The sequence below is a fragment of the Chlamydotis macqueenii genome, chromosome 10 (assembly GCF_036417535.1).
Source record: "Chlamydotis macqueenii isolate bChlMac1 chromosome 10, bChlMac1.mat, whole genome shotgun sequence".
NCBI lineage: Eukaryota > Metazoa > Chordata > Aves > Otidiformes > Otididae > Chlamydotis > Chlamydotis macqueenii.
The window spans coordinates 12,218,646-12,227,989 of NC_141565.1; positions in this window are offsets into that span (position 1 = coordinate 12,218,646).

Sequence of the window (9,344 nt, forward strand, 5' to 3'; positions counted from 1 at the left end):
TGCATTACAAAGTTAAAAAGAAACCGTAGGCTGAAGTTGTTCCTGAGGTGTTACATCACATAGCACAGACACATTAAAGGTGGGAAGGGCAGCAAAAGGCTCGCCTGCTCCGCACATGACAGTTTACACCTCAAAATTGTCTGGCTCTGCCCACACTTTGCCTTTCCAGACGTGGCTGTACAGAGACTGACCTTCCCTGCTTCGGGTCTTCTCATCTTCCACATGCTGTTTGTGCAGCTCTGCGTTACGCGTGACTTCTCGTTTTTGAGGGAACTGGAAGGGAAAGTGATTGAACTTCATGGATGGGCAAAAAGAGGATCGTGCTGCGCAGGGTAAGCACTTTGCTGTCTTTAGAGGTCACCTGTGGTATTTCTGCCCCAACACTTGCTGCTCCCAATTTACTGCAGCAGCAAACCATTAGTAACCCGATGAGCAACCGGCCGCTTGGCAAAACAAGAGTTAGTCAGGCTGAAGCGATTACTCCCCCATTTCCATCTGATTCACAAATGGAGGCTGCTCTTTTCCTATAAAAGAAGCAACAATTGTCAGGCAAAGAAAAAAAACTAAAAGGAAGTTCAAATTATATTTTGGGATTTACTTTTTTTTTAATTAGTCTTCTGCAGACAGATCCCTTGTGTGTGCCACAAAGCTGGTGGCCGTGTCCGGCCGAGCTCCGCTGGGCTGCAGCTTTCAGCACCAGAACAGTTACAGGGACACGGAGAGAAGAGAAACGCCTGTCAGACTCTCCAGGGATGTTATGATCCCTTTAACTCTGCAGTCCTTGACACTCGCAGATAAGGACCGCAAGTTCTCTCGGTACTACAGAAATATTGACACAAAGAATATGTTTATCCCCAACTGTGGCTCTGCAGAACAAGGTGGAAAAGGCAACCACAATCTCAGGACTTATTTTCTTTGGCCTTGCAAGGGCATCCATGCCGCAGGGCCAACACTTTATTGATTTTTTTTTTTCCTTTCCTTCACTAATTTGGAAATTATGTTGTGTTTTCAAGTCAGAGTCATAGGTCTAGGGGGAGATAAGTTGGAAGAAGCTCATTTGAGGATTTTTTTGTGTGTTAATACCATTTGGACTATTAAAGACAGTGGGGAGCTGGGGGGAGTTTCTGTTTTTCTCCCAAACTTTCTGTTCATTAAGATACTGAGAGAGAAAACATCAGCTGACTTTCTGGCTGGTATTTCTCTAGGCCATCTTTAACCAGGTCCAGCTCCAGCCTCAGGTTTCCATGCACAACCCCTGCATTTTAATCTATTGGCAAAAGCACCCACGAGCAGAGCTGCACCTGCTGACATTATGAACGCCCAAGGGAATCTGACCACCTTCTGCCGGGATATGGGTGTGCTGAGTGTGTGACAGACAAGTTGTCCCATCACTGCCTTCCCTGGCTTGAGGGTGAGATGAAGCAGAAGAGCTGGCACTCAGCTGTTTAAACCCGGGTCCTGAGGCTGCACGGAAGCCAATGCCTTCAACGTAACACATGAGGCTGATTTCGAGAGGTTCAAGAGCTAGGGGAACAGCCTGGTCCAAGTTATCCCTCCTGAAGATGACTCAGGGACAGGCAGGCCTGTAAATGTGACCAAACCCACTGACTTACTTCGAGGAGATTCAGCACCTACCTCTGCTCCTCTAAGTTTAGGAAAGCAAAAGAGACTGGAAGATGTACAGGAAGATCGGGGACATGATGAATGTTGGCTCCAGTTCAGAAGTGGATCTACAATAAACTGTATTCCCCTGCCCTCTCCTGGAAGGAATACGCCAGAGCTGGGTGTGTTTGTGCAGGATCCTTGTGCTGAGCACTCCAGAGAAGTGGCTCAAGGTGGTGAGAGGAGATGGTGATTTTGAAGACAATGTTTACAGGAATGAAGAACTATGACCTTGTTGTGTCCATCCAAGTGTTGCCAACACCGTATCTGTCAGAAACTGGCACACCTTTCAAGAGAATTTTAATGTTTTCAAGGAAGAGCTGCGTGCTTGTCTGTCCATTTCCACTGAATTGGGAAACCGAGAGCATGACCCAACTGATGGAATTCAGAGCCTCTCACTCACCTTAAATAGTAAACACAAAGCCTACATGAAAACACTGGTAACCTTCGCTCAGGTCACAAATGCAACACAGCAGCATGAACAGACAGTGCTCCAGGGGGTACCAGTGCCGGACGGGCAAGTGGGACCCCATCACTTGGCCAATGATGTGGTGAGAGCCTAGCAGCGAGGCTGACTCAATCTCTTTGGAGGTTATAGAGTGGAAATAATGCCAAAGTACAAAGTCCTCAAGATTGAGAAGATCCAGGTCTGGGGTCTGGTCCTGAACCTTCAGCTTAGATGTCTGAACCTCCAGACAGTTCAGCGAATATGACCCATTTACATAGATTTACACCTGAATATATTAGATGTTTTTGTGAAGCTTCCATCTTCTCCAGAGTAATGTGAATTACATTCTTCTTTTTTCCTAACACCAAACATCCCAAGCAGTACGAGTCCTGTTCTGCAATGAGGACTGATTAGCAAATGGCTGCTGTTGAGATAATGATGGGAGCAATGAACCACAAAAAACAAGTGTAGAAACTCTACAAATAAGTCTATAGTTCAATAGTTACAGCACAGGACTATGAATCAGGAGCTCTGGAAGGGCAGGACCAACCACATGTGCACTATATAACCTCAAAAGTGTCTCACATGCTTTGAGTTTTCTTTGCAGTTGTATTTCATCATGTCTTTGTAAATCCAGCAGAAAGGTACGCCAAGGTCCTCCAGCATGTTGGGTAGGTGAATCACCTCCTTGTAGCTGGGGTGCTGCTCAGCACAGGAGAAAATGAGACACTGCATTGTAGACAGGCTGTGAGCAAATGTTGGGGGGCATTAGCTTTTAAACCTTGGCTAATTGCTCTGTCTTAATGATGGAGGAATTGCTGAAGACCACAACAGACACTATATAATATCTCATCCAATTCCACAACTGGTTTCTTTTCCTGCTCCGCCCAAGTATAAGTCCAGTGTGCTGGGTTTGCAGTATGTTCAGCACATTTCTTTACCCTCCCCTTCACCCGGCTATCAAAGAGATGAACTTCAATAAAGCAGTTCCAGCTGCCTTAAAAAGAGAGAAGGTTCCTACTTCCTGCTTCAGTACAGGGGTTAAGAACAACGTTTCTGTTCATCACAGAAATAAACGTTAAATGAAAGTTGAGTTATATCCCTCCTGTGACTAATGTTCTAGCTTGTTTTCTAAAGTTAATTCTTCATACACTTTTTTTTTCCCCTCTTGTTCTGTCTTACATTTGTCCAGACTTCTGTGTTCCTGAGGGACTAATTACCCACTCAGCAGTTACTCTGAAGTCCAATTGTAATAGTTGGCCAAACTCCGTTCTTCCATGCAAGCTTTCAAAATAATTCCTCAATTTATTTCAAATAGCACCACTCTCTGGAGCTTCTTCCCAATTTGCATTGCCCTTGACTGAGATTTATTTCACTGCTGTTGAGAGTTGACTGCTTTGTTCGTCACAGGACAGATATTCTTGGCAGAATAATTAAAAACAAATAGAAAAACAAACAAAAAAATGTATTTCTCATTTAAAAAATTATCCATTGTGATGTAATCTTCTGTTTTCTCATCTAATGAATCCTTAGTAGCAATGTAAGCAATGAAGAAAACACCAATTCAGACCTGGATTATTCTTTCTCAAAATACAGATGTGATCATTGCACATATTTTCATTCACATCAACCTTGGACTTGTCAAAAAGCTTGGCAAAAATTTAGTCATACATCCTGTGATCTGAAGATGTACATTTTCTTATTCTGTAGGTGTCTGGGAGCAAAATATTCACCCCTATTGGTGTCACAAGACATAACGGAGAGCTAAATTCACATTTCTGGCCTATATTTTTTTCCATAAACACTGCTTGAAACCATGTCCTTTCCCAATCATGCTACTATTTAATTATCTATACGATCGGAAGCAATTCACCTCATCTCCTTACTTTTTGGTTTCTCCACCTGTTCCCTGAGGATAATAATCCTGACAGTGTACAATACCAAACAAACTGATGTTCATAAAATGCACTTTGATTGTCTGGTGAAGACTATACAGAAAAAAAAGATGATAACAAAGTCTTTTTTTTCAAGACATTTGAATTGTGCCAGTGGCACAGGGAATATGGCAGCTCCTGTGAGAAGAACCTGTGATCACTGAATGGGAGAGAACATCCCATCTTATTTAATTATTTCATTCTTCCATAAACTCTATTTAATGAGATGCTAATTCATTTTTTCCTGGAGAAAAGATATCTCTGAACCTCTCTACATCAGCCAGTACTTGACCAAGAGGACTTGGGATCTTTCTGCTGCAGAGTCTCGGCTCAGCAACTGCCCTTGGCTTTAAAGCTGATTAGCTGATTTACTCCAACACTTGGGCAGTGTTTAAATCTGGACTCTTCTTTTTTTTTTTTTTTTCCTTTTTTTTTTGCCTAAGTTTGCACTTAATTGTGATCATCCTCTGAACTAATGCAGGCAGTAGGACTGCTGGGCTGCTCTAGATAGCACTACAGCTCCTGTCAATCAACAAGTATCAACTCTCTTATTACTGTTAAGCATTGATCATGCAAACTTGCCAGAGCTGGCTGAAGTTCCCTATTGTAATTCTCTTTGAAAGTCTTGTCTAAATATCACAGCCTCTAAGGTAAATAGTGGCTAATTTCTGCCCTGCAAAGAAGTATTGCCATGTCAGCCCTTCTTCTCACAACCTCGCTAGCACGACCAGTCAAAAAAACTAACTTTGCTTTTACACCCAGAAATAAGATAGCTATCGCTCTCGGAGAAGACAGAAAGGATGTTGGTTCTGAGATGTCAGGTTTTTCACTTTCAGCATGCAAAATCAATTATTATCACAAGTGTAAGTTAATTGCTGATGGGACACATGGCAACACCAGTATTAACCAGGAGTTTCGCTAATAGGCTTAGCAGAGGCTAAAGAAACCAATTGCAAATGCCGGGTCTTTATCAAAATTGGTCCAGTAATTAAATAATTAAAGGCTTATCTCAGTCCTATTTCCAGCTCAAAATTACAAATTTTTTAAAGATACCTTACCTCTGCTCCTACGTGTTAAAAAACAATCTCTCCTATTTTTGTCAACCTAGCATTTTTTTAAATACACTTTTCTACATCTCGTAGTTTCTTCACTTAATGAGCTATCAAAAATGTTCCTGCTAACATAAGAGCTGGTCTTTTTTTACTTTCCCCAGGGCATTCACCATGTGTAGCAGCACCCAGGGAGCAGCTACTGCTGAACAACATCGAGCTGCCTCGAGGAGAGGATGCTGTGCACAGCCGCAGGCACGCTGGAACTCCTCCTGCTGGATTTACAACTTGGAAAATCCCAATATTTCCAAAATCAAAACTTGGGAGCTGTTCTTATTCTGTCAGCACCTTTTTAAGAGGAATCTAAGAACTGCCCAGGCATTCATATTAAAATTTAAACCATCAAACACTCTTTCCTTCCCCCGACCTATGTGCAGAGCTGTCAAAATGGACCAGAGCTTGGGCCAGCGCACAGCGGACCAAATCAGGAACATCATTTCACCAGTCTAGGGCTGCAACCAGCCCACTTCAAACTGGGTCTGGCAGATGTGAAATGTCAGCAGCCGCTTTACCAGCGGGTAGGTCCAGCAAAGGGCAGGCAGTGCTTGTGATGATGCCAAGGGGTCACAGTGAATCACGTCCTGCTGAGCAGCACAAGGGCATTTCACAACTCTCCTGTCTGGCCACAGCCTCTGGGGACTGCAACAGGCTGGTGTGCCTCAGGGTGCAGGGAAGTCAGTCTGCGGTGCCCCAAGGATGTGCCGGTCCCTTCCTTCCCTGCAGGAAACCTTCCCTATTGCAAACAGTCAGGTGCAGCAGTGTATCTCTCACCCTTATTTCACCACGGCTGGTTGGGTGCAAGCTGAGGATGCTGCTTTAACCGTCACCGTTGCCTTCAGCAGACCTCAGCAGCAAGTGTTCAAAAAGCTGCTTATAGATAACGTTCTCTTATTCTCTTAATCAGTGCCACGGAGATGAGCGCCAAACCACAGCCAGTGATTTACCAGCACCCTCTGTTGTGCTGCCTGCTGCAGTTCCACGATAAATGACATTTGCTTGTGCCAGCCTGAGCCCCAGGCATGGGAAAAGCTGCAAGTTTCCTGGAGTTTTATCTGCGCACAGGTCAACACCAGAGGATGCTCCTTTTAAAAGCGACTTCCATTTGCTTTCAGTCAGAGGTTTCTGGAGCAGCAGGAATTTGCCAGGAAGAACCAGGGGTGTAAGCAGATCTCCACCATGCAAAGCAACACGGGCCACCTGTGCTGCCGTTTGGTAACCCATTAATTGCTCTGCGCAGGTCGAACCGGCAGCGGCCACACGGCTTCAAGCACAGCTGCAGCAGCTGCAGGGGCACATCGCCAGGCCAGGCTCTGCCAGCACTGAGAAGAGGGACAGTATTGCAACCTTTGACGTCATTCCGGTGGGATCAAACTCAGACGTCTGTCCTGATCGGAGATTGCGCACAGCCTCCCCGGAGAACAGACACGTTGTGCAATGCTGAAACAGACTTCACCGTGCATAACCGTGACCATGCCTCATAGCAAATTGGCTCAGCACCTCCAGGATCTGGCCTTCAGTGTGTAAAAATGGCAAGAGTTTGACAATGAAATCAGTGCAAGTCTGCTCAAAAAGTTGTTTAATAATTTCCCTTCAGGCAAAAACATTTTAAAATACAGGGAACATCGCTGTGCAGCAGCAAAATGATGGACAAAAGACCTGTTTGCCCTCACAAGGAGGGCTGTTTGCATGGTAAAGAGGAGAAGGTTTGAACAATCCTTGGATTTTTTCATTTTGTTTGGGTCACTGCCAAGTACAAATGGGCATGGGCAGAAGAAATAAAGGCCACAAAAATCCCAGGGACCTTTCAGCCAGCATGAGTGCATGGAGGTGTTTAGGTCTTCTCTAGGGTAAGAGAATCAACGAAGGCTCATGGGAAAGCCAAAAGACTGATGTTTTGGGGGTGATGAGAGGGAAAGAAATCAGAGCACACAATGCAAAAGGCTCCAAGGCAGCCAAAGGTGCTGGACACAGGCAGGAACACAGGGCCCTGAGGGCTGCCAGGCAGCTGCTTGGGGCAAGTGATTCAACACTGGACTCAGGCGTGGGATGTCGCCCCCAAGAACGCTGAGGGCTAGCATTTCTGTTGAGACAATAGGAGATGAGCAAAGAAGGGCCACTGAGGCTCAAAGATGGATCGAAGGATTGAGAGAGATGGACGTTTTGCAGAAGAGGAGTGAGAATCTGCAAAAGTTTTCCCAGAAAGGGCTGAGCTGAGCTGCCAGTGGAGCTGTGGCCTGCCGGGGCAGAGCCGGCCCGTGTCCAGGCCTCCTGGGTGAGGCTCAGCTGCAGTGTGGCTTTTCTGGAAACAGGGGATGGGAAGGTGGCCCAGCCATCAGAGCCCAATGGGTGAGACAAACCCTCATAAAAATACAAGCCAGCAGAAAAGCTTCAGCAACCCAGAACAAGAGGTGCAGAAAGGAATAAAAAAAAAAAAAGGCAGAAAAAAAATCACCTTAAGCAGAGGCTCCTGAACCACACTGGAAGAAAGCCTCCACGTGGGACAGGGCCAGCCTGAGGAGTTGGCACTTCCCAGCCTTCTTTTGGAGCCCACTGAGACACAGACAGGAGACGAGAAATTTTGTCAGCTCAATTACCACAGCCTCCTCCTCCTTCATCCTCACTTTCAAGAGGAAAACATGCCAGGAGCCTTCTTTGTCTGCCTTCAAGTCAGCACGCCTGCTGAGGAGCCACACGGGCTGCTTCAAGGGGCTGTCTTGAGCAGCTGTACGTTAATGGAGCTGCAGGATTTCCCATCTGAGAAAAGATCAAGCTGTGACCCAAGATGAGCACAGCACAAAGTCCTGGATCTAATACAGGTTGTAGGGAGAAGAAGGTAAATCAGGCAAACTGCTGGAGGCTTCATTGGGCTTATCCCAAGGTGACACTATATACTCAAACAGGGAAACTCAGAACAACTTAAGAGAGCTTCAGTTAGGAACTGGGCTTTGTTTCTTCTGCTGTAACAAAACACAGATATATTGTAGCGGTAAAACTCCTTGCTTCACTGTTTAACAATGCCAAAGGCAGAAAATGGTTTACAAGATGCTAGAAAAAGTAGCAAGAAAATAAATAAGAGTCTTTAACTAGTCCTTGAGAACGGCTTAGCCACAGGCCAGGCTCAGAAAGCACTGAAAGGTCTACAGGACACTAAATACAAGTGTAACGGAAATCCAAACAAGTCCAATTTTACAAGACCCTTTCCCACACCCACCACCGATCTGAACAGCCTGAACAAGTTCCATGAGATTTTATTTCGGAAGCTTAAAAAGCAGAAACTGGCAAAAGGGGCTGGATCTGAAGGACAGGCACCAGATTTCTCTCCCTGCGGGGTACTGTCCAGGGAAACCTGCAGCAATACGTTTTAGCCCATATAACACATACGTGGGCCAGTGGAGAGGTACATCACGGCACAACTGTGATTGTGCTCTGCTGCTGTATCGAAAAGGTTCACAGTACGACAGAGGCTGCCAATCTGAGCTCAAACCAAAGCCATTCCAAAGAGAGGTAATTTACCTTGGATGCGCTGTTGCTGACAGGGGGAAAAGCCGTGGGCAGGCAGCGAGCAGAGTCCCGGTCGAGCTGGCCAGCACCTGGGGCCCCACAAAGCTGCCAGCGCTGAGATGGCTGCTCCTCCGACACCAGGCCGACCGGTGGGTTTGCCAATGTTGCACAACCCCTGGGGAGATGGGGTGAGAAGGGAAACCATTGGAATGGGGACCTTAACACACCTCAGCTGTTCAGCAGCAGAAGTGGCTCTTGTCCCTACACCTGACTCAGCCTCCCAGCGTTGCAAAATCCCTGCTCGTATCATATGCAGGTGGCTGGGTTTCTAATTTAGAAGTTACATTGGAACAAGAACAGAGAAGGCATTCAAGGGTGATGGCTTAACCTGGCACAAGTCTGCATTCAGCAGAGGGAGATTGCTGCCATACCTGACAGAAACTCCCATCAGAGGCTCTGAGCGCCACCAGCCCCATTTTCCCCAGGGAAAAGTCTGGGGTTGGGATACACCTTACATCTCTGGGGTGTACAGGTAGAGCTAGAAACCACAAAGAACAACTCAAGAAGCAATCATAAAACCTGCCCCCAGCCCAAATGCAGCAATGCCGATGGCTCAGCTGCAAACATCGCTCTCAGGGGACGGCAAGGGGACGGCTGCCCCAGGGGAGCGTGTACCCAACACAGGCAGCT